This window comes from Pogona vitticeps, chromosome 2, assembly GCF_051106095.1.
Source record: "Pogona vitticeps strain Pit_001003342236 chromosome 2, PviZW2.1, whole genome shotgun sequence".
NCBI lineage: Eukaryota > Metazoa > Chordata > Lepidosauria > Squamata > Agamidae > Pogona > Pogona vitticeps.
The window spans coordinates 115,545,902-115,569,427 of record NC_135784.1 but is presented as its reverse complement, the minus strand read 5'-3'; the positions used below and the strand labels follow the sequence as shown (position 1 = coordinate 115,569,427).

The 23,526-nt window shown below is 40.2% G+C and overlaps 2 long non-coding RNA genes across 4 annotated transcripts in view; one reads left to right on the top strand and one right to left on the bottom strand.

Annotated features, from left to right (window-relative positions):
• Positions 1 to 3,989, top strand: part of LOC144586861 (uncharacterized) — a 28,581-nt gene extending 24,592 nt beyond the window's left edge. For 2 of the 3 annotated variants that reach the window (XR_013541929.1, XR_013541930.1), the window contains exon 3: positions 1,770 to 1,891. This is a non-coding gene — a long non-coding RNA (uncharacterized LOC144586861). Of the gene's footprint in view, positions 1 to 1,769; positions 1,892 to 3,794 lie in introns of those variants that run through there. The other variant, XR_013541928.1, reaches the window with a different exon arrangement.
• LOC140704514 (uncharacterized) overlaps positions 1 to 12,027 on the bottom strand; it is a 16,477-nt gene extending 4,450 nt beyond the window's left edge. Inside the window, exons 1-2 of the long non-coding RNA XR_012083742.2 lie at positions 11,939 to 12,027; positions 3,088 to 3,152 (exon numbers count right to left, since the gene is read on the bottom strand). This is a non-coding gene — a long non-coding RNA (uncharacterized LOC140704514). The remainder of the gene's footprint in view (positions 1 to 3,087; positions 3,153 to 11,938) is intronic.
• Positions 12,028 to 23,526: the final 11,499 nt, after the last annotated feature.

Genomic DNA, 23,526 nt, shown 5'->3' with positions numbered 1-23,526 from the left:
CAGTTTGTACACCTTGCCCCCCCAAAACACATCTAGGATGTCAAATCCATGACAGTTTTGCAGGTACTTGGTTATGCATCTTTGCCCATGAAAATTAATGCTCATTTCTACACCAAGAATCCCCTAACAAGCACATTTTGTGCATCTTTTTGTTTAAAATAATACAACCTGTGTTATTCAATTTTCCCTTATATATACACACAATTGTAAACACAAAGAAGGACACTGTAACATTCATAAAAATGTGGGATTCAAAGGACAAATGTCTTCCAATCTGCACATCATCTGGGAAGTGCAAGTTAGTTCACTTAAAAATGCAGACCCAAATGAAGATTTCTGGCATCCTCAGGTGGAATACATGGAAATTCTGAATAGGTAAGCATTATGATCCCTTGCCAAGAATATGTGCCATCATCAACTGATTCAAGAAACACACCTCTCTTATTAATGAAAACCTCTTCCCCAAACATTTATTAAGCAGCTTGATCTTCATCTTTCTAGAACTGCTTTTTCACTTTCTTGGCGTCTTTGTTGTTCTAATTCCTGTGTTCACAATTCAAACAATGGCAATGTTCCCCATTCTTTCTCCACTGTCTTTCCATCTGCCATATTTAGGCTGAAGACATAGCCATGATTTTTGTACAGCACCTGCACCGCTGAACACTGTTTCACAAATACTGAAATTCGTAGCAGAGTCTCTGTGACTGAACACCTGAAATTGTTCAGTGAAGTCCTTTTCCCAGCCCTGCCATCCTCAGAGGCATGTTTGCTGAGGGTCTGAGATAGGACCTTCAGAGGAGCAACTCCCACACTGTGGATCTGCCTTTCAAGGGACACCAGTTTGGCCACTTTCAATTTTGGCAAAGTCTTGTGTTTCTTGTAATCATCCCATCTCACAGCCAAAAATACTCCACGCCCTAGCCAAACTACACCAGAGCACAGTTTGCTGTCCTCTGAAGATGCCAGCCACAGAGACTGGCAAAACGTTAGGAAAAGCCACCTTCAGAACACGGCCAAGAAGCCCGAAAAACCCACAACAACCATCTTGTGTTTCTATTCAGGTAATCTTGTGGCATTTGACTGGCTGTTAAAGAGGGAGAATTTAACAGGTGTACTACAGTTTTTAATTTTATTTTAGCTGAGTTGTTTTTAAGCTGTTTCAATTCAACGATTTTTAAAATAACGTATCTTGTTACAGCTGCAGTTTCCTTGTAGTCTTTTCCTTACATCAGGTACTCTGGGCAATCTAAACCTGCAGCCTAATTTTTATATTCCATGTTTCTTGAGGAAATGGATTTGAATTCGTGAACCCTCACACTGAACTATATCTATCAGTCTTTGAGGTGTCGAAATACTTTTTAAAAAAATTTATATTTATTTAATTGTGGTTTAGGATGAAAATGTGCAGTTCGTTGTTTTGTTTTATTAGTTTTTAAGTACTTTGTGAGCTGCCTTGAATCTCAGTTCTGGAAGAAAATAGGATAGAAAGCAAATAATATAATATAATATAATTTATTACATTATATTGCATTACATTATATTATATTATCCTAAAAGCAGGCCACTTTTCTTCAGAGAGACTATGGTAAGGACTGTGTTTACTAGTGGATGGCATGGAATTGTTTGGCATCTTACCTGCCCACAAGGCTGGCCCCAAACATCTTACAGCAGAGGAAGCCCAATGGTGATCCTCTAGAATCAATGCTCAAAAAGTCTCACTGCCCTGTTTGTGCACTCACTGCTGCCTTTATCTCTGTCCCATCCTGCAGAAATGGTAATGCCTGCAGAGACTTTATTCTGTGAGAGTTCCCTGGACTGCAAAGAGAACAAACCTATCAATTCTAAAGGAAATCAACCCCGAGTGCTCATTGGAAGGACAGATCCTGAAGCTCAGGCTCCAGTACTTTGGCCATCTCATGAGAAGAGAAGACTCCTTGGAAAAGACTTTGATGTTGGGAAAGTGTGAAGGCAAGAGGAGAAGGGGACGACCGAGGATGAGATGGTTGGACAGTGTCATCGAAACAACCAACATGAATTTGACACAACTCAGGGCGGCGGTGGAAGATAGGAGGGCCTGGTGTGCTCTGGTCCATGGGGTCACGAAGAGTCGGACATGACTAAACGACTGAACAACAACATGGCAGGGCAAGCCTTGGGGGGCTTGAGGAAAAACTGTGTTTGATTACCTTAAGATTTTTGTGTGATGTAATGCTTTGTTTCATTCAGTGTCTCAACAAAAAGATTGACTGGGTTTATTTTGAACATGCCCTTCTCCCTTGACAAACTCTTTTGCAAAAGACTTCAGCTTTTTCAAGATTGGTTGTCAAGATACCGACTGAATCTTTCACACAATTATGTACGGCAATTCTACATTTAATAGGTACCTTTCCTTCTTTTCCTGATAACCTCTATGGGACCTCAAGTCCCTTGCACTGCTTGTCATGTCCGATTGTATATGTTTAACGCTTGGAAACAGTTCTCTCTCTCTCTTTCTGTGTGTGTGTGTGTGTGTGTGCACACACACACACATGCACACGCACAGTGCATTTTACTACAGACTGGATTCACTTTCCTGGATTAATATGGAAAAATACTCCCCTCTTGAGATAAAGACTAGAATAAATGTAATGTGGGAGGGCAGGTTACCCTCTCTGTGCTGAATATTACTTCAAGTCCTTGAAACCTCAAAGCCTATGAGACTTGCAAAATTCATTTTCTCATACTGGGATGGCCTTGGACAATAAAGTACAATATAAACGCAAATGGAGAAAATGTGTGTCATGTTTCTTGGAGGTTGTAGTCCATTGTGTATTTAAAGCAGAAGGGTGGGCGGAGATGGCCTCATCAATGATGGATGTTTGCCTGTGAATGTTTCCATTTAAAATATTATTTTAGTATGGAGAAGATTTTTTTGAAGAAAATTTTCTGATATATTTTACATATATACATATATGTAGTATATTTGATGGTAATTAGTTAGCTCGTACAAAGTAAGTTCATTTAGCTACACCATCCATCATTTCAAGAATCTGAATGTTAACTACTTCAAATGAAATACAGACCCGACTTGAGGCAAGAGAAACTTACGTTGGCTTTTAGTAGAACCACATTTGTCTCTCAGGCACTCTGGATATTTTTTTTTCCTTTTATGCCTGCAAAACAAAAAAGAGATCCCATTTAAATCACTTCTGGGCCCATGGTGATGTTTGAAACTTTGTTTGCGCGAGGTCCCATGGTCTGAGAAAATATTTTCTTTGGCTTAATGGGCCTGCACTGAGTTATACTCCCATTAACAGAACTGTAGCGTGCTGACTTGGACTGTGGATAGATCAGTCGGCCTTTTCAGTGGATTCATTTCTGTTTCTAGCAATTAACAGCCTTGAGCGTCATTCAGGGCTTCTCAAGTGAAGATAACTCAATAGAGAGATTACAATCAACAGAAGACACCTGTTTTCATGAAGGGTGTTGTTACACATTCATTCAACTTACATCCTGCTATGTTCTTTATTAAAGTTTCGGGTAGGCCTTGTTAACAGTTCAAACCATATTGGTGTATTGTTTGTTAAATAGGTGAAGCTTAAACATCCACCTAGCCCCCTCCCTGCTGTCTTTTAAGAAGACTCATAAAACATCTTTATTCGAACTGGCCTTTCAAGCCTTGACAACTGAAGAGCTGCTGAGAGCACTAGCCTCTTAAAACTGACAGCAGCCCATTTTAACGTGTTTTTAATATGTTATGATAATTTAGTTTAATTTTACTGCACTGATTATATTATGTTTCTTTTATGTCACAGTTATGGTTGTGCACTACCCATCAACATAGGACTTTCAATGCAGATATGTGTTCTTCAAATGAGTGCCAACAAAAAGTAAGCTGCCACATTCGGAATGAACTGAAGATTTTGGAGAATCTTCAAAGGCTCGGCTATGAATCATCTCCACTCCTATTTGCATGCCTCTTTGATATTATCTCTGAAGATCTACTCTAATTTCTTCAGGCAATTCTGATAACCTACTATACTCACTTCAGTCCCATGGGAACCTCTGGACGTTTGCAAGGGGTGAATGGATTTTTTTATTTTGGAAAAAATCACTGCGGCTGGTTATGTCATCAGCCTGACACTGCATAATATATGGAACAGTATTTCAGCCTTAATGTCAGTACCTGTATAGTACAATACTCCAAATTTCAAACATTTATTTATTTATTTTATTTATTTATTCAATTTCTACCCCGCCCCTCTAGACAAGGTCTACATGTTGTAGATATTTAAAGCATAAGCACATGCACGCACACACACACACACAATGTGTGTGACACTAGCCACACACACACAGACACACAAAATGTGTGTGACACTAGCAAGATTTATGTGAGAAACTAGCAAGATTTCTGCTACAAGTGTTTACAATGTGTTTGAAAATTGGAGTATAATTTTTTCTCTGTTTTTCATCTCATGCAGAGACTCATTTAACAAAACAAATATTTCCCCTTTGATCTTACATAAGATGTTAGCCAAATTTCAACAGCAACCAAATTTCAACAGCAACAGTGCTTTATCATTGTTTCCTCATACAGCCATCTGTGGGGTATTTTGGGGGAGGGAGAAGGTTTGTTTTGTTTGCTTTCATCTGATATCACACTCCAAAAATGCAGAAAGTCATGATTATAAAATTCTGCTGTGGGCATACTTAAAGACTTCAAATCACTAGGTAATCTGGTTAATATTATGACTTCTTATGAGTCCTTCTTGTGTAACTCGGTTGAACCAATGACCTCTGACATCACAAGATATTCTTCAGCCCCAAGAGCCTTGTTTCAAATAGGACTGCATTAATGTGGTCTCAATTTGTCTTGTCATAGTAAGGTTTGCCTAATAGCCATTGCAGGGATCTGGAATGCATATTCTATCCAAAACTTATCGCTAAAGCCAGGTTTTTTTTGTTTGTCCAAGAAAAAGTAAAAAAAGAAAAAAACTTATTTCCATTCAACTTCTTTTAAAAGTCAGACAGTACAAGCAACAAGGTTAAGTGGCTGTGCTATAGTGCTCAACATCATTCTTCTGTCCCTAACCTTATCTTTTCTACCAATTTGTATTATAGTGTTTGAACATGTGGCAATGTATAATGAGGTCAAGTCAGAGCAGTTCCCAGTATTCTCCAACTGGCTCTTCAGCTCTTGGTGTTGCGTTAGTTAATCGGTGCCTTATTATTATATTTATTTTTTCAAATGTTACACATTAGTTAGTTGTACAGTTCACAGATGTCTGTCACTCTGCATTACGTTAGGTTCCACAAACATATTTAATAATGATAGCTCCAGGTTGAAGTTAACTATCAGATCAAACTATTTCCATTTCAATTTGCTTCCCAAATTATTTTGCAGATAGACTGTCTATCCATCAGGTAGATAGGCAGAACACAGGATTGCCACATTTTATCACAACTCGCTGAAGAAGAATTGTCCTACAACATTTTATGACTTCTTAACTTTAAACTAAGAGTGCATGTTAGCACAGCCAATTAAATGTTGATATTAGATTTAAACTAAAATTGTGAAGGTAAGGTTGTTTACTCAAGAATAAACCTACTGAGAAGAGAAACAGATTATGGCCAGAATCTTATTACCTATACCGACCAGAGTAAGTTCAATAAATCTCAGTGGCAAATTGCCACAAGTTAAGAAGTTGATGTTGGTAGTTTGTGTCATTTATTTATTTATTTATTTATTTATTTATTTATTTATTTATTTATTTATTTATTTATTTATTTATTTATATCCTGCCTATCTAGCCACTTAAGACCACTCTAGGTGGCTTACAACAAGTGTAATTACAATATGATTAAAACAATATTATATAAGGGGAAAAACTTAGACAAGGTGGGACAAAGACGAGGGGAGAGAAAAAAGAGGAAAGATCAGGAATTGGCGGAGAAGGCCTGCCGAAACATCAGTGTTTTTAATTGATTTTTAAAAATACCCAGCGAGGGAGCCGCGCGAATGTCAGGGGGAAGGTTATTCCAGAGGTGAGGAGCCACTGCCAAGAAGGCCCGATTTCTTGTCTTTTCTTTCGGGGCCTCTCTCGGCATTAGGCTCCTCAGCCTCACCTTCTGACTCGCGCGAGTGACACGGGTAGAACTTGGTGGAAGTGGGCGTTCCGCCAACTATCGAGGCCCTAAGCCGTTTAGGGCTTTGTACGTAAGCATCAACACTTTGAAGTCGATGCAGAATCGGATGGGCAGCCAATGCAGTGCAGCTAGAGTGGGTGAAATATGTTGGTATTTTTTCACACCATTGAGAAGTCTGGCCGCAGCATTCTGCACCACATGTAGTTTCCGCAGCAGCCTCAAAGGCAGCCCCACGTAGAGCGCATTGCAGTGGTCTAATCTTGAGATTACGAGCGCATGTACCAAGGTAGTGAGGGCCCCCACGTCGAGATAGGGCCGCAGCTGGGCTATCCGCCTAAGGTGGTAAAAGGCGGATCGGACCACGGACGCCACCTGGGATTCCATAGTGAGCACTGGGTCCAGATGGATCCCCAAACTGCAGACCTCATCCTTGGCAGGGAGGGTCACCCCCCCAAAAGAGAGGGAGTTTCCCAAACCCCCCACTGTGGGGACACCCACCCTCAGCACCTCCGTCTTGTCCGGGTTCAGCCTCAGCCCGTTCTCCTGCATCCATCTCAGTACGGCCTCCAGGCAGCGCTGAAGGGACAGAACGGCATCTCCTGCAGCAGGTGGAAAGGAGATGTAGAGCTGAGTATCATCAGCATACTGATGACATCGAGCGCCACACCCCCGGATGATCCCTCCCAGCGGCCACATGTAGATGTTAAACAGCATTGGGGAGATAATCGACCCCTGTGGAACCCCACAGTTGAGACTCCATGGGGCCGAGAAGCTCTCCCCAAGCTGTACTCTCTGGGACGGTCCTCCAAGAAGGAACGGAGCCAGGCCAATGCGAGGCCCCCAATTCCCAACTCAGAGAGCCTCCCCAGGAGGATACCGTGGTCAGTGGTATCAAAGGCCACTGAGATATCGAGGAGGACCAGCAGGGACACTTTTCCCCTGTCGGCCTCCCTCAATAGGTCATCACACAGGGTGACCAATGCCGTTTCTGTACCATGGCGCGGCCTGAAGCCCGACTGAAACGGATCCAGGGCATCTGTTTCGTCCAGGTGGGCCTGTCATCTGGCAGTTGTGTGACTGGGTGTATGACAAGATGTATTAGCTTCATCTTCTTAACTGGAAGCAATTTGCCATATGTAAATAAAAGGATTTTTGACCATTAGAGAGAGATAGTAATTACAGCTTGGAATACATTGATGTTACAGAGTGGTGATTGAGGCAGTCTTTCCAGGTTTGTGAAATCAGACTTCAAAGGAATCCCATGGAAAAGTCCTGAACAATTACCACAAAACAAGCAAAACAGCACACTCTCAGAGGTGAGAGAAATGACTGCTAGGACACACAGATGTTTGCATTAGTTTTCTTCTAGTCAAGAACTCTCTGTAACATCTGGTTCTGGCCCGAGAACCAGCAAGGATTATTTAGACCTTCTGTCTTAATTTATATGTGGTGAGGACACAGAAAACCGCCAAATGCCAAACAGAGTCTGGCCAGTGGCTGCAGCAGTTATAGACCTAAAAATTTTTGGATTGGGACTTTTATTTTATATAATTTATAGCTAATTTATTATATCTGTATCTTTCTTGTTGTTATTGTTATTTCGGCAAACTCTGATGCAAAAAGATTTGTTGCTGTAGCCTTTTTTGCTTTCTTAAAGTGACCATGGATTTAACTGCTAACTTGTCTCTGCTAACTTGAATGCAATGCCATTCAAAACTTTCAATTCTAGATACTTGTCATCAATTCCCATTTTGTTTCACACAAAAGTGGTTCAAAACCAAAAACCTAACTGAAGCTGCCTGTGAGTTCTGATGTAAAAGTGATAGAATGGAGACAAAGCAGAAAATTGGAAGTGCTCCAAAAAGGCTCCCACAAAACAGATGTAAAATGAACATTGATACGACATAGCTCACCAGAATGTCTCCCTGACCATAGGGACCCAATTTATCAGCTATTTCCTATTGTCACACCTTCTGCTATGTCTGGCCCATGGACTCTCCTGGGAATAGGGTGAAATACGTGGCCAGCACTGAAATATTTCTCAGGCCTTTTGAGCTTGTCAAACATACTCTACCATCGGGATCTCACTGAAGACCAATTATCTGGCAGGTGAGTGCATGGATGTTTCGAAGAAAGTTGCATGAGCTCATAATTTATAGAAGATGGTGGAAGCATGGGTAGATGTGCAAATGGCTTGCACATTTAGTTCCATGTCACAAGCTTTTCATATGTTATTGAAATATTTTAAATATATAAATTGCCTCAGAAAGATTTGTATCCTGAAGGCAGAATATCAATAAGCATGGCCAAAATCCTGTCGTGTAAGCTACATCTGTGTAAGATACAGTTTACAGATTGTATCACTAGCATGGAAAGATTGCTGGTAATGAATAAGTACCTGCTTTAATCCTAGGGCTCACCCAACTCACCTGCAACTTGCCTGCAGCCAATCTCCTTATAGACACATTGGGTGAGCTCCAGGACTGAAGCAGATATTCTTTCATTACCAGCAATCTCCCCTTTCAATGACATCACCACCCTTACACTGGCATAACACTTTGTACATGATTTTTTAAAAGAAAGATGCAGTATTTTCAGAGAGAGGGACAAGCTTTTTCTTTTTGATGTCTTAATCATTTCCATAAACGTTGCATTTTTAATTATGCCGGCTAAACTGATTTTAGGGCAACATTAGTAATTAGAAATTAGGAACTGCAGGGATGACATTAGGAGGGCAAAAGCTGAAAATGAGCTGAGGCTAGCTAGCGACACTAAAAAGCAACAAAAAAGCATTCTTCAGATATGTGTGTAGGAAAAAACAAAGAAAAGAAACAGTGGCTCATCTACTCAGTGGAGATGGAAAAAATGATAACAGATGACAAATGTTTTTATTTATTAAATTTATACCCTGGCCATCTAGACTGAAGTCTACTCTGGGCGTCTGAAAAGGCAGAAGCATTTAATTCCTATTTTAGCTCAATCTTTCCCCAAAGGATAGACTATGATCCTGCAGAGAATAGGTATGGGCTGGATAGAACAACTGTCAGGTGGATAGACAGCTGGCGACAGAATCATACTCAGAGGGTGATGATTAATGGCTCCTTCTCAAACTGGGAGGAGGTAACAAGTGGGGTACCCCAGGGTCCAGTGCTTTTCAACATTTTTATTAAAGACCTGGATCAGGGGATGCAGGGAATGCTAATCAGATTTGCAGATGACACAAAATTTCGTGGAATAGCTAAACCCTGGAAAACAGAAACAAGATTCAAAATGATCTGGATAGACTTGAGCACTGGGCTGAAAACAACAGAGATAACTGCAAAGTACTGCACCTCAGAAAAAGAAACCAAAGACACAGTTACAAGATGGGAGATACCTGGCTCAGCAATACTATGAGCAAGAAGGATCTTGGAATTGCCATAGATCACAAGCTGAATATGAGTCAACAATGTGATGTGGCTACAAAAAAGGCAAATGCTATTTTAGGCTGCATTAACAGAAGTATAGTCTCCAGATCCTGTGAGGTACTTTTTCCCCTATATTCAAAACTGGTTAGGCCTCATCTTGAGTACTGTATCCAGTTCTGGACACCGCAATTCAAGAAGGATGACAGCAAATTGGAACAAGTTCAGAGGGGGGGCAAGAAGGATGGTCAGGGGGCTGGAAACCAAGCCTTATGAGGAAAGACTAAAAGAACTGGGCTTGTTTAGCCTTGAGAAAAGAAGATTGAGATATGATAGCACTTTTCAAGTACTGAAAAGCTGTCATACAAAGGAGGAGCAGGATCTGTTCTCAGTCATCCTGGAGTGCAAGACATGCAACAATAAACTCAAGTTACAAGAGGCCAGATTTCAGTGGAATATCAGGGGGAAAAAATCCTAATTGTTAGTACAACAGTGGAACCAATTACCTCGAGGGATGGTGAGTGAGAAACTTAGACAACCACCTGGCAGATATCCTTTGATTTATAGTCCTTCATTGAGCATGGAGTTGGACTCGATGGCCTTAAAGGCCCCTTCCAAGTTCATGATTCTATGATTCTGTAAAAGGAGACTACTTCTGACACAGTGGAATTACTTCACCTGCAAGATATTCAGAACACAAGGATTATGAACCTGTTTTTTCAGCCCTTCTAGGAACTCATGGTGGAAACAACCCAGTAATTCCTAAACCCTGGCTTTTTTCCCAGATGCCACATCAGATACTTGACATACGTTTCATGTTAACCCAATGTCAAGTGAGAGCTTATTTTTTTTTTTAGGATCAAAATGTTCTTATGAGATGTGAAAGAGAAGTCACACTTTCATTAAAACATGCACAAATGCACACATACAACAGCAGGATTAATTACATTCAGTAAAGGACAAATAAGGATAGTTACCACAAGAACTTACTTCCTTTGTGTGTTCTGGGCATCTTAAAACAATGGCTAAAAGAAAACATATGCGTTCTCTATTTTTGCTTCAGCCAGCCACTTATCCGTGCAAGACTACATTTAAACAATATCTAGACGGATGATGACAGTTCATGGTGCTTGCCTTCTGAGGATGGGCAAAACATAAGTTCAATCCACTATTAAAGCAGAGTGCAGCAATTTAGGTGGTCTCCAGCTTTTTAAAGCTAAATTGGTCAAAGTCAAGTTGTCATCAAGTTCCAGGGTTTTCCAAGTAGAGAATACTCAGAAGTAGTTTACCATTCCTTTCTTCTGGGGAGTGCCCTGGGATTGTGCAGCTTGGCCAAGGTGACACAGGCTGGCTTATCTCTGTGGAGATATAGTGGAGAACTGAACTTCCAACCTCTGACTCTGCAGCCAGATACCTAAACCACTGAGCTATCCTGCCAGCTCATATTCTCACTGAAACTATTACTGCAAATGCTACCACCACTGGCTTTTAGGTTTGTGAGATTTCACAGCAACACAAAACTTGCTATATTAAGACCGTTTCCTGGGCAGGTCTTCCTTCGTCCACAACAACAAAAGTGTAAATACACAGAACTGCAGTTATTCACATTCACGTCCCTATTTTTCCACTTTTGTATCATGTTTTTTCTTTATTGTCAAACTGTAAAATCGTGAGTAACTGGGAATGGAGGATCTTTTACTTAAGTGCACAAGGACAGATTGTATTGTTTCTATTCAGAAGTTTGACATAAGTAAGGTGTTAGTTCTAATTTCCATCCCAGGAAAACACAAGTATGAAGGCTTTATCTGCTAACTTGCCTCTTCTGAATGGCACTGCATGCCTCTCTAAACTTTCAAGAGTATTTCAATGCATAGAGTGTTCAGAATTTTTTAATATATCTTTGACTCTTCATATTTTTCTTCTTCTTTTTGAGAAATGCAAAAATAAAGAGGCTGTTGTTTTTAAAAGTAACTGCAATGGCTACTCTCTCTATTCCCCACCCTAAAGAAATGCTGTGCTTAAAAAAGAACTTTTCTAGTTTTTTTTTTATGGATAAGTAAATAAACCTGAGTTGCCATCCCACTTTTTTTTCAGCCTGAAGAAAATAAAGGAAGAATGAATGAGAGTAGAGGTGAGCCTGTTCTTATTCAGTCCTAGAATATACACACTGAGGCTACAGAGCTGGGTGTCTTCTGCCCAGTTCTATCAGGTTCCATTCAATAGTCTCAGCATCAACTGCAGAGGTACTGTACTTCTGCCATAAGTTCTATTTGCCTCTTTTGTGCAATAAAGCCATGGCATAAGGGATATTGGGGGGGGCACAGAAGATGAGGAGCCCGGTCAGCCTTACCGCACAGCCTTCTGAAGGATGTCGGACTAATTTGTAGCCACAAACACCTACACACCTGCATGCCTGAAGTTCAGAAAATTAAGTGCGATGTGGTAGGTCTGGCTTGCATATGACTGTATGATTCTGCTTCGGCAGAAGTGGGGCAAAGCCATCGTTTGTGCTGTTGCATTTGCAGTGAAAACAGATGTGCTTTATTGGTCTCGTTGCTTTAATTCCATGAGTCTTACTCTGGCAGTAGTGGGACATTGCATACTTTCTGAAAGAGACAGAGTGAAAGAGAGAGAGATTCAGAAATCAATGTTACTTAGTCAGATGGTTTTCTCCAGTGGTCCTGTTTAATGCAATGGGCTTCCCAGGGGATTCTCTCATATTTACCCAAAGAGGTCTGTTCAAGGGTTTGACATCTGCACTTAAATCCAGAAGGCCAACTATTCTGCTCCCATCCCCAGTAAGTAAGTGGGGGCCCCCTCTAAGAGTTTCCTGCATTAATCTTACTTTCCTGCTAGAGGAAATCTGAAGTTAGTTTGACTATGCTGTCTTTTGACATTGTTACTTTCCCACATAACAAGAGATATAGCCAGCACCAGAAACAAAACTGATGGAAGCTTGTTAAGTTTTAGAAAACATAATTATCTTCTTTCCTGCCCACTTAGGGGAGTTGTATAAATTGTTTTTACTTCAGAAAGACTCCCATGTGATTGACATAGAACTTACTGTTTGCACTAATAGTAATACATTATTGGAATAGTACAGAAATTATGTTTATAACACACACACACATATGTAGTGTTCTGTATATAGCATATACAATACAATAAATGTGACTAGCCAAGTCTATTGTGGCTGCAAAGCAAGTCTTGCTGAATTTAATGAGGCTTACTCACTAGGAAGCATGCTTGAGAGTGTAGCCTTCCTCCCTTCAAAAGGCTATTTCACACGTGCATGCCTATTATGCGAGATATCCATAGGATTTTCAATTGTGTGTCTAGACTGCTTTTGCATGAAAGTTCATGTACCTTCACTGACAGCAATGGTATGTAATCATTGGTTGTAGTGTGTGGCATTAACATCAAGATGCCATTAATTGTTTGCTTTTTATGTTCACCAAATGGGTGGAGAGGTGTGTTGTCTCCTCCACAGAGTTACTGACTCTCTCTGGGTTTGCTGCTAGTACTGCCATCCTGGCCTCGGAATTTTTATAGGATGGTCTGAAGACTGCATACATATGAATGTTTCTTTCAAACATCTTGACTAATCACTTGAAGGCTGGAAGCCAGTGGGACAGCAACATCAGGGGCGGGGCAAATACACATGTCTCCCTCCCCCCTTCCTTTCACATCTTTGGGAAGGCTCAAAACAAAGACTAAAAATGTTGCAGTCATCAAATCCTTCTAGGTTGTGCAAACTAGTTTCATTTTTCCCCTTGCTATATAAGAAATAGAGCAAATAACAAAATATTTGGGTGTCTATTGTAAAGGAAGAATCCTTATGCAAAACAGGATCGCCCCCACTTTGCCATGGAATGTAGTCCCTTCACAATGGAGCCTTGTAAACATGCACTGCCATAATCACAGGCCTAGCCTGCTCCTTCAATTCAGGAGATGTAGTAACTTCATTCTCTCCAGCAGCTCCTTCCAGAGTAGAAGATGTGGCTTTATGTGACTTCTCAGATTCAGGGAATTCTCTCCGACTGCAGTTCTCATAAGATCCTCCTCTCACCTTGTCATCATAAGATCCATCAATGATTGAATAAAGCAGCAGTCATTTACGATCCCACATAGATTCCAGCCAACATACATAACCTGTTCCATTATCAAGCTGACCAGCCTCTGAAACTTTCAGGATGAGGCAGCAAAAGCCTATTTTCGTGGAGAGTTTAATGCACAAAGAGAGAGAAATAAACAATACTGAACATTAATAACATCTCTGAAGAAAGTAGAAATTGAATTTTTAAAAAATCCTAGTCAAGTACCTAAAAATAAGATAAATATATTGCAACATAAGATCAACTTATTAGAACAGGAAGAAATGGCAAAAAATTAAATTTGCAAGGCAAAACTTTTTTTGAGTATGCTAATAAACCAGGAAGATGGTTAGCATACAGAATTTAAAAAGAGACAGAAAAAACAATGATTGATGTAATACTGGATAAGGAAGGATAGGAAACATACAAACAAAAGGAAATAAAAAATAATAAACATTTTATACCAACCTTTACAAAAAGAAAGAAATTGAGTAGGAGCAACAATGGAACAATGGAGATATTTCTATCTCCACGCAAGAATTGGAGGTTGTTCATGACTTTGTGTACCTTGGCTCAACAATCTGACACTCTCTCCCTAGATGTCGAGCTGAATAAGCGCATTGGGAAAGCAGCTACCATGTTCTCTAGACTCACAAAGAGAGTATGGCTTAATAAGAACCTGACAGCATACACCAAGATCCAGGTCTATAGAGTCTGTGTCCTGAGCACACTCCTGTACTGCAGTGAGTCCTGGACCCTTTGTGCACGGCAGGAGAGGAAGCTGAACACCTTCCGTATGTGGTGTCCCCAACATGTTTTTGGTATCACCTGGCAGGACAAAGTTCCAAAAAGAGTAGTCCTAGAACGAGCTGGAATTTTTAACATGTTTATATTACTGGAACAGCGACGTCTATGTTGGCTCAGGCATGTCGTGAGTGATGGTCGAATTCCAAAAGATCTCCTGTATGGAGAATTAGTGCAGGGAAAGCACCCCAGAGGGAGACCACAGCTGCCATACAAAGAGATCCGCAAGCGGGATCTGAAGGCCTTAGGAATGGACCTCAACAGATGGGAAACCTTGACGTCTGAGCGTTCAGCCTGGAGGCAGGCGGTGCATCATGGCCCCTCCCAATTTGAAGAGACACTTGTAGAGCAGGCCGAGGCAAAGTGGCAGTCCCGAAAGCAGCAAAACCAGGGAGCTGGACAGGGGACAGATTGTATTTGTCTTCAGTGTGGAAGGGATTGTCACTCTGGAATTGGCCTTCTCAGCCACACTGGAAGCTGTTCCAAGACCTCTATTCAGAGCACATTACCATAGTTTTCAAAACTGAAGGATGCCTACTTAGCTACTTAAAATTACGGGAAAATATCAAAGTTGTTAAAAGTAAAAAATAATATAAAACACAGTGGTGCCTCGCTTAACGACGATAATCTGTTCCAGGAAAATTGCCGTTAAGCGAAAACATTGAAAAGCGAAATAAAAAACCCAATTGAAACACATTGAAACCCACTGAGTTTTTACCCCATTGGAACGCATTGTGGGTTTCAATGCGTTCCAATGGGGTAAAAACTCACCATCCAGCAAAGATCCTCCATACGGCAGCCATTTTCGCTGCCTGTATAGCGAGGAATCCGTCCCTAAACACAGCGGGGAGCCATTTTAATTACCCAGTGGCCATTTTGAAACCGCTGATCAGCTGTTCTAAAAACATCGTTTTGCGAAGAATCAGTTCCCAAAGCAGGATCATTGCAAAGCAAAATCCCCCCATTTAGACCATCATTTTGCGATCGCAATTGCGATCGCAAAAAGATTGTCATAAAGCGGATTTGTCGTAATGTGGGGCAATCACTGTAAAAAGCGAGGCACCACTGTAAAATACATTTCTTGCCCTCTAAGCATTTTAAGAACACACAGAGAAAAATAATACAGTTTTATATGTTCACCCAGTCATTTACCAGCAAAAATCTATGGAGGAAAATCCATGATGTTTGTGAGTTTCCCCTGCATCCAACTGCTCTGCTATGTGATTGTTGCTGATATCCAGCATGTTTAGTACAGCATAAAGCCACCTTGTTATGATAAGGTTGAATGCCCCATTTGTGTGTCCTATTTACACATATTTATAACTCTTTCAGTTGTTTTATACCCGCCCCCCCCAGACTGTACACATTCTTGTCTGCAGAATTTCCATGTTTTCAGGTCCTGGAAGTCCAGAAACATGTTTAATAGAAAATTCTATTGTACCCACAGTCTTCATTACTCTAGGGATCTGCAAAGGCATATTTGTCTAATCTCCATTATTGTGGTTTCTGTTTTGTTCTGACTATTGATTTTGCAACATTCCAGACCCCCAATAACCTGTAATTCTAAGCCTTTGGATCAATAAGAGTCCAAGATTCTAAGCCATTGCTGAATTATACTGTTATGATTACCAGTAGGGTGAAATATTAGACTGGCAAATGCCATTTTCATATTTTCAACATATCAACAACTCCAGTCATCCCATTGCATCAGCACATCCTTTGTTTACTTCAGTTCACTTCCATGCTAAACTGGCAGACATAAATGAAATTATTCAAAGCAGTGGCCTAGACTTAGCTGGAAAGCAGCCAATTATGTTGAAAACTAATGTAAACTATTTTTCCAAGATGTACTTTTAAAACATACTTCCATTTTCACAGCAACTTTTTCTACAGCCTCTTTAATAAATTTTAATACCCTACAAACTCAAAATTTCAAATGTTGACAGTACTGTTGAGTACAAACATTCCTCACCCTTATATCCACACTATTAGTGTTTCTACTTCACATTAACTGCCTAAAGGTATTTTTGCAATGCAAATCTAAGAATTTGGAGAAGGTAAAGGTACCCTCTCACAATGTGTAAAGCATACCACACTTGTAAGCCTTGAATGTTTTTTTTAAATCAAACATATTATGAATGTGGCCCATCCTATCTTTCCTGACAGATTTGGACTCCCAGGAATTGAACTGTGATTGTATGATTCATAGATAGGTGGTGTTGCAGCAAGTGTGGTAGAATCACATTCACTTAGTTATTTTCTCATGCATAAAGTAAAAGGAAATTTGTACAGAGTAAAATCTTGGTCCATAAAGTCCAGACATGGCTGGACTCAAACTAGAACTAGGCAGAACTATTCAGAACCTTGGACAGAGCACTTAGCAAACTTGTTACCTGTAGCAAGGGGAGCTGTTTTAACAGGGTGTAAAAGCCTTTGGAAATCTGAAATGGACGATACAGTTAGCACATCTTTAGAAGCAGAGTTCTCTTATGAGGTAAACAAGTTCTGTTTATTCTAACAGAAGCTTGCCTCAACCAGCATTTTACAAATCTGCTTGCTTTTGTAACTGATTATCAGAAAATGACTATGGGATTCATTGCCATGTCTGATTTCTCAGGTGTGTTGCTTTGAAGGATGTGCATTTCTGGAGAAAATATGTGATAAGAACAGGAAATATAAATTTAACTTAATCTGTGGCCTGATCCTAAAAGGTTTTTTTTGGGGGGGGGGAATTATTTTTATTCATACATACCAACATACAAAACACTAAGCCTAACAATAATAACAACAACATATCAAAACTAAACATCCATACTACACCTTTAGATTTCTCCATCGTCTGGTCATCTGAATATCATCAAAGGATTCTAGTGAGCACTGATTTGCCGTAAACTAATTGGAATTTTCTTATAAATTTGCACTTGAAATTTTTGCCATACTAAACACAGCACTTTCCTCACAATGTGTTCTGGGAAATGTGTCTCTTCTTTGAATTTTCCATACTACACATATGCATGCCAAACCATTTTTATATCATGACCTTCCAATTTCAACAGTTTTTTATTTTCTAATGTTAGTGTAGCGGAAACCAAAAGATGATGTCATTCCTGCATGTCAATCAGAGGATAGAGAAGGAGGGGCGGAGTCAGAATGACAGTTGGAGTGTGAGAAGAGACAGTTCAGGAGAGTTGGCATGAGATAGGGATAGAGAGAAGTAGGGACAAGAAGATGTGGAGAGAGTGCTAGGGTTTAGGAGTAGATAAAAAAGGGTTAAGAAAGGAAATTGAAAGAAAGAAACATATTGAACAAGCAGGAATGAACCCATAAGCATAACACAATGAATATTGGTTCAAAACCTACAATAGTATTGAATATAACTGATTGAACACCTGATTTATTATACATGAACACATGAAACAGTTATATTTGATTCTTCTTATTACTTTGTTCATTAATAAAAGAATATTTGATCAATCCCCTGATTCCTAAGTTATATGAGCAGCTCCTGTGTGTGGGAATTGTAGTGGTATTAGGAGAAATACCTGGTGGCAACGATAAGAAGGAAAAAGGCGTGTTTACCTTTGTGGAGCCCAAAGGAAATAAAGGGACGACAAGGGGGATCGCCACAGTTAGCCATTCTTTTACCCAGACCACAGCACATACTTTGTAATAGAATAGCCAATTCAGCAGTCCTAAGCCACCTCTCTCTTTTAAATCTTGCAATGTTCTTTGTTCTTGGTTCCTGGCCTTCCATACAAATTCCATGGTCAGGCTGTCCAGGTCCTTAAAATATTTATAGTTTAATAAAAATTGGCACGTTTTGAAACAAAAATAGCAGTTTTGGTAAAATCATCATCTTTATTATCGAGATTCTTCCCATCATTGAGATTTCTAGCTTTTTCCATTCCTCCAGGTCTTCTCTGAATTTCCTTCTGAGTTGTAAGATAATTTTCTTTCATCAAATTGCTTGCTTTTTTTGTGATAATAACTCCTAGATATTTCACTTTTTGTACCTCCTCAAAGTTAGTTTTCATTATCAGTTTTTCAACATCCTCTTTTTTTATACATTTTTAGTAAAAAATTTCGGGTTTTGGTAGTTTATTTTATCTACTACAGTTTATTTTAACAGCTCCAGCTCCAAATTCTTCCATAGTTCTTAATACTTAATCCATACTATCCAGGGGATTTTCTAATATTATTGCTAAATCATCAGCATATGCTTGTAGCTTAAATTTTTCTCCCCTGATTCTGAGGCCTCTAATTCCAGTATTTCCTTTTTTCTATTCAAAATCTCTAATGTTAGAATAAATAATAACAGAGAAAGGGGACAACCAGGCCTTGTGCCTTGTTCAATTTGGATATCTTCAGTTGTTTGACCATTGATTTTGATTTTGGTCTTCTGTTTAATATATACTGCTTTAATTGTTTGTAGAAAAGTTTGTTCTGCTCCCATCTTCTTCAATTACAGCAACATAAACTCCCAATTGACATTATCAAAATACTATGTATTTCATAGTATTCCAAAATGCATACCAATGCATTTTGGAATACTATGATCAATGTCTATTATTGATCTTATATTTGATGCTAATTTCCTTTTAGGGATGAAACCTGTCTGGTCTTTGTGCATCATTACCGAAAGTACCTTCTTTAATGTAGTTGCCCAGATGGTTGTATATATCTTATAATCAACATTCAGAGTCAGCATGAGGACACAGCCCTGATTCTCTCCACTTTGGATGTCAAAGGGATCTGATGCTGAACCATCAAAAACTACAGTGCCTTTCATTCCTTCATGAAAGGACCTGATGATGTTAAGGAGTCGAGTGGATTGGACATCCAATCTTGGGAAGGATTTTAAAAAGGCTGTCCCTGCTAACCAAATCAAAGGCCTTTGGAAGATCTATGAAGGCCACAAAGAGTGGCTGTCAGTCCGTACATTTCTCCTGAAACTGTCTGAGGGAAAATACCATGTCAATGGTGGATGTGTTAGCTTGAAATCCACACTCTGGTCCTGGATAGACTCTGTCTGCAAGCACCTGGAGCCTCTTCAGCACAACATGGGCAAGCATCTTCCCTACAATGCTGAGAAGAGAGATGCCACGGTAGTTATTACAGTCGCCCCTGTCGCTTTGTTCTTATACAATGTTTGCATCCTTCATGTCCTGTGGCACTCCACCTTCCCTTCAGCAAAGACAAAAGATTTCATACAACTCAGTGGTGATGGTCACTTTACAGCACTTCAGCACTTCAGCAGGAATGTTATCCTTCCCAGGTGCCTTGCCGGAGGTGAGGGAATCCAAAGCCACTTTTATTTCTGCTACGGTTGGTTTGCTGTCCAACTCTTCCAAGACAGGCAAGCGCTCAATGTTATTTAATGTCTTTGGTTACTACCCTGAAGTCCCCTGAAAATAAGCTCTAATGCATTATTTGGAACAAAAATTAATATAAGACCCTGTCTTATTTTTGGGAAAACATGGTATATTCTCTTTAGAATGTAGCTCAGAGTAGTGCTGCACCCAGCGTTCCATCTGCTGTGCTTGGTCCTGGATGATCACACCTGTAGCAGACTTCAAAGGAGCAGATTTCTTCTGTATTGGACCTAAAGCCTGTTTGATACCGTCATACATTCCCTTGGTGTTACCTGTGTCCACTGCTATCTGTTTCTGAGAGCAGAGCTGAAGCCAATAATCGATGGAACATCTCCTGGCAGGCTGTTGGACTTTGCTATGAGCAATTCAAAGAGCCTGAAAGTTGTATTCACTAGGACAGGGTTTGTATGCTACTAAAGCTCTCCTGTTTCCCTCGATGGCTGGCATCAATTCCTCTGAGTGGGCTTCAAATCAGTCTGCCATCTTTTTCATCTTCTTGCCAAATGTAGACAAGGTGGAGTTATAAACAGCATTCTTGAAATGTTCCTATTGTTCAGGTGCATTTGCACCAGCCGGGCCTGGAAGGGTTTCCTCAAGCACTTGAGCAAATTCCTCCACTTTTCTCTGATCGCGAGTCTTGCTGATGTCAATACCTGGTCTTCCTTCCTTTTTTCTGTGATACAATCTCTTTGTTCACAGTTTTACTCTACTACACTCCTGGGAGTGATCAGTATCACAACCGGCACCCTGATAACTGTGTGTGATTGTAATACTAGGAAGGCTAGAGCATCTAGTGAGGATCAAATTGAGCTGATGCCAACACTTCAATCTTGGATGTCTCCAGGAAACTCTGTGTCGAAGATTCATATTAAAGAACGTGCTGCTGACACCATAATAAGAGCAAAACTCCAGCAGACGTTGTCCATTTTTGTTCATCCTCCCAATGCCAAAACAGCCTAGACTAGTGGGCCAAGAATTGTGATCAGCACCAACTCTAACATTAAAGTCTTTGAGAATGAACAGCGGTTCTCTCTCTGAGATTTTTTTTAATAGCAGCTGCCAGATCATCATAGAATTTGTCTTTGATTTCTGCTGTAGATGACAGTGTTGGTGCATGTGCGCTAATAAGGGTGACCAGTTCTGCTGGTGCATGGAGCTGCAGAGACAGGATTCTTTCACTCCCTGCAGTAGGTGGAACAATGGATCTCAGCAGAGTATTTCTAACCACAAAGCCAACACCATATTCCCAATGGTTTTCCCTGCCAGAAGAATGAGATTTTTTTTTCTTTGACAGATCCTGAGTCCGGCAATCTCATCCGGCAACAATGCCCATCTGCAGCCTACTCAGTTCCATGTCAATGACAGCTGTCTTGAGCGCATCGTCTATTTCCTGCAGGTCATTGGAAAAGCCAGAGGACATTGTCTGAATATTACAGGTGCCCATCCTTAGGGCAGAAGTTTTCTTATGATTGCAGGGTTATTGATGCAGGGTTATCAATCTGCTTGTTGGCTTTCACTCTAAACCCCATGCACCCCGTGGGGTTAACAGACTGTGGCGAAGCAGCCCCTTACTGGCTGGGGGCTGCCCAGCTTAAGGTGGGCGGTAGCTACCTACTGAGGTGCAATGACCTCACCCACCATCAGAAATAGGCCCTGGCGTCATGCTCTACGCCAATAGAGTAAAGACTTTTAATCGGTAACTGCTACTTCTGTGTTGTTTCGATGCTGTATATGAAGCTGGAGTGTCCTCTCCAGAGCACAAAGCCTGGGTAAAATAATATGTAGGATAGACTTTTACCCAAGCAGAAAATACCCCCTCTCCACATCACTGAAGTAGTCCAATGGAAAGGCAAGAGCCAATACAGCTGGTTCCAGTGAGGTCACAGGAATTGCCAGAGCATGACTGTACACAGTCACAAACTGCTTCCGGGACTCCAGCTCTAGATTTTGCCTCGAGGTTAACTCCTGAAGCCTTTTCCATCGGTGGATATAGCCACAAGGCAGTGAAGGTTTGAGTAAGTACTTTTTACTTGAGTAAGTAAGTACTTTTAAAGTATGGCTAAAGTTTATTTAAAGTTACAAGGCTTTTTTTTAACTTTTAAGAATTTTATGATATATATTATCTGTCTTTTGTTTTTAAATGTGCCTTATTAAGCTGTCAACTCCTGTATTTTTAAAATGTAACTCCAAACTTTTTTGTGATATTTTGTTATACCTTTTCTCTTGTATTTTGGACTGAATTCTGACTTAAGTATTTGTCCACAACTTAAGTTCAATTGTCATAGCTCTGAGATATTTTCTGCATATAGAACATAAAAGCAACGTAGATAAATAAAGCTTGTAGAAATGGACAAGCTGAGGTCTGAAAATATTGCAACAGTTAAAAGACATACTTTGATAGATGAATTTTGATATGATTGTCAAATACTGTTTGGTTTCATTCTGAAATTAACCCTTTATTGGCATAAGTGCCATCTATGATGAACACAGGCTTCTGGTTTTTCCCTGGTGATCTATGAAATTTTGTAGGATTCTTAGGGAGGGTCATGCATCAGTTCTCTGATCTGACAGTATGATCTTATATCTTACATTTCTTAAGGAGTAAATAATTAATTATCCAAAGTAGAACTTGCCTTATATTTTACTTAGAACAACCTACTTGCTGCTGTTCTATGCTTCCAAGCCACTTCTGCTAACATCTGCATCTGGTGCCCAAGTGGTTAGGTTGGATTATGTGGTTATGTATGATGCTACTGTTGCCTGCCACATTAGAGATGGAGCATATGGTTTCATGTTAGTTTGGAACATTTGCCTTGTTGCTCAGTTTTTTTTCCCCGGTGGCTACTGGCTATTTTAACCAGTTGTTATTAATTGGTAGCTGCTCCAAGAACCCACTGAAGATGAGGCTATAAGCCCCACTTTTAGTTAATGGTCCGTATCCTATGCTAATGGTGGCATAAGACAGTCCGCATAGGTCTCAGTGACCAGTTGTTGGAAATTAAGATGTTGGCAGGACGTTTGCTGTTGCAAAGGAAGTTGTGGGACTCAGCACTGAACAACTTTTTCTGACTTATTAAGTCACAGCAATTTCCCCCTGAGAGTTACCCTGATTGTGTTATGCCAGTGGGTGTCCTTAATAAGACTGTAGCCATTGTTTCAAGTTGGCAAGTAAAAAGAAGGGGGTGGGATGGAACTCCCATTTAAAAGCACACTAGAAGGCAGGCTCAACATACGTTGTGGCCATTGCCGGCAAAGATGCTCTAGCATGCTTACAATTTTGTCCAGAACAAAGTTTTTTTTTTTTACAAGTCACATTTCTCAAAATTATATACAGGACCTATTGGTTGAAAAGGCAAAACACTGGATTTGTGTTTCATTGAGCATTTTTACACTTTTGGTATTTTTGTTCTGTACTGTTTGAACTGCTGTCGCACTGCTTTGATGTTACCATTTAACAAAGGGTGCACGGAAACATTTTAAAAAACATAGCACAACTAGGAAAGACAATGCTATGCTATAAAATTAAGGGCAACTCAAGATTTTAAATGCTCCAAATTGGTTTCTCTTTACAGTTAGCGTAGAGCACCAGGCCCCATGAAAAGTATGGTGCTTGTATATCGATGAAGACACATGTCACCTGCCCTTTGTTCCCTTTTGGCTCCTCGTGACTGTATGCCTTCTTGTCACATTTCTTCCATCAGTTTCACAAATATGTTATATACA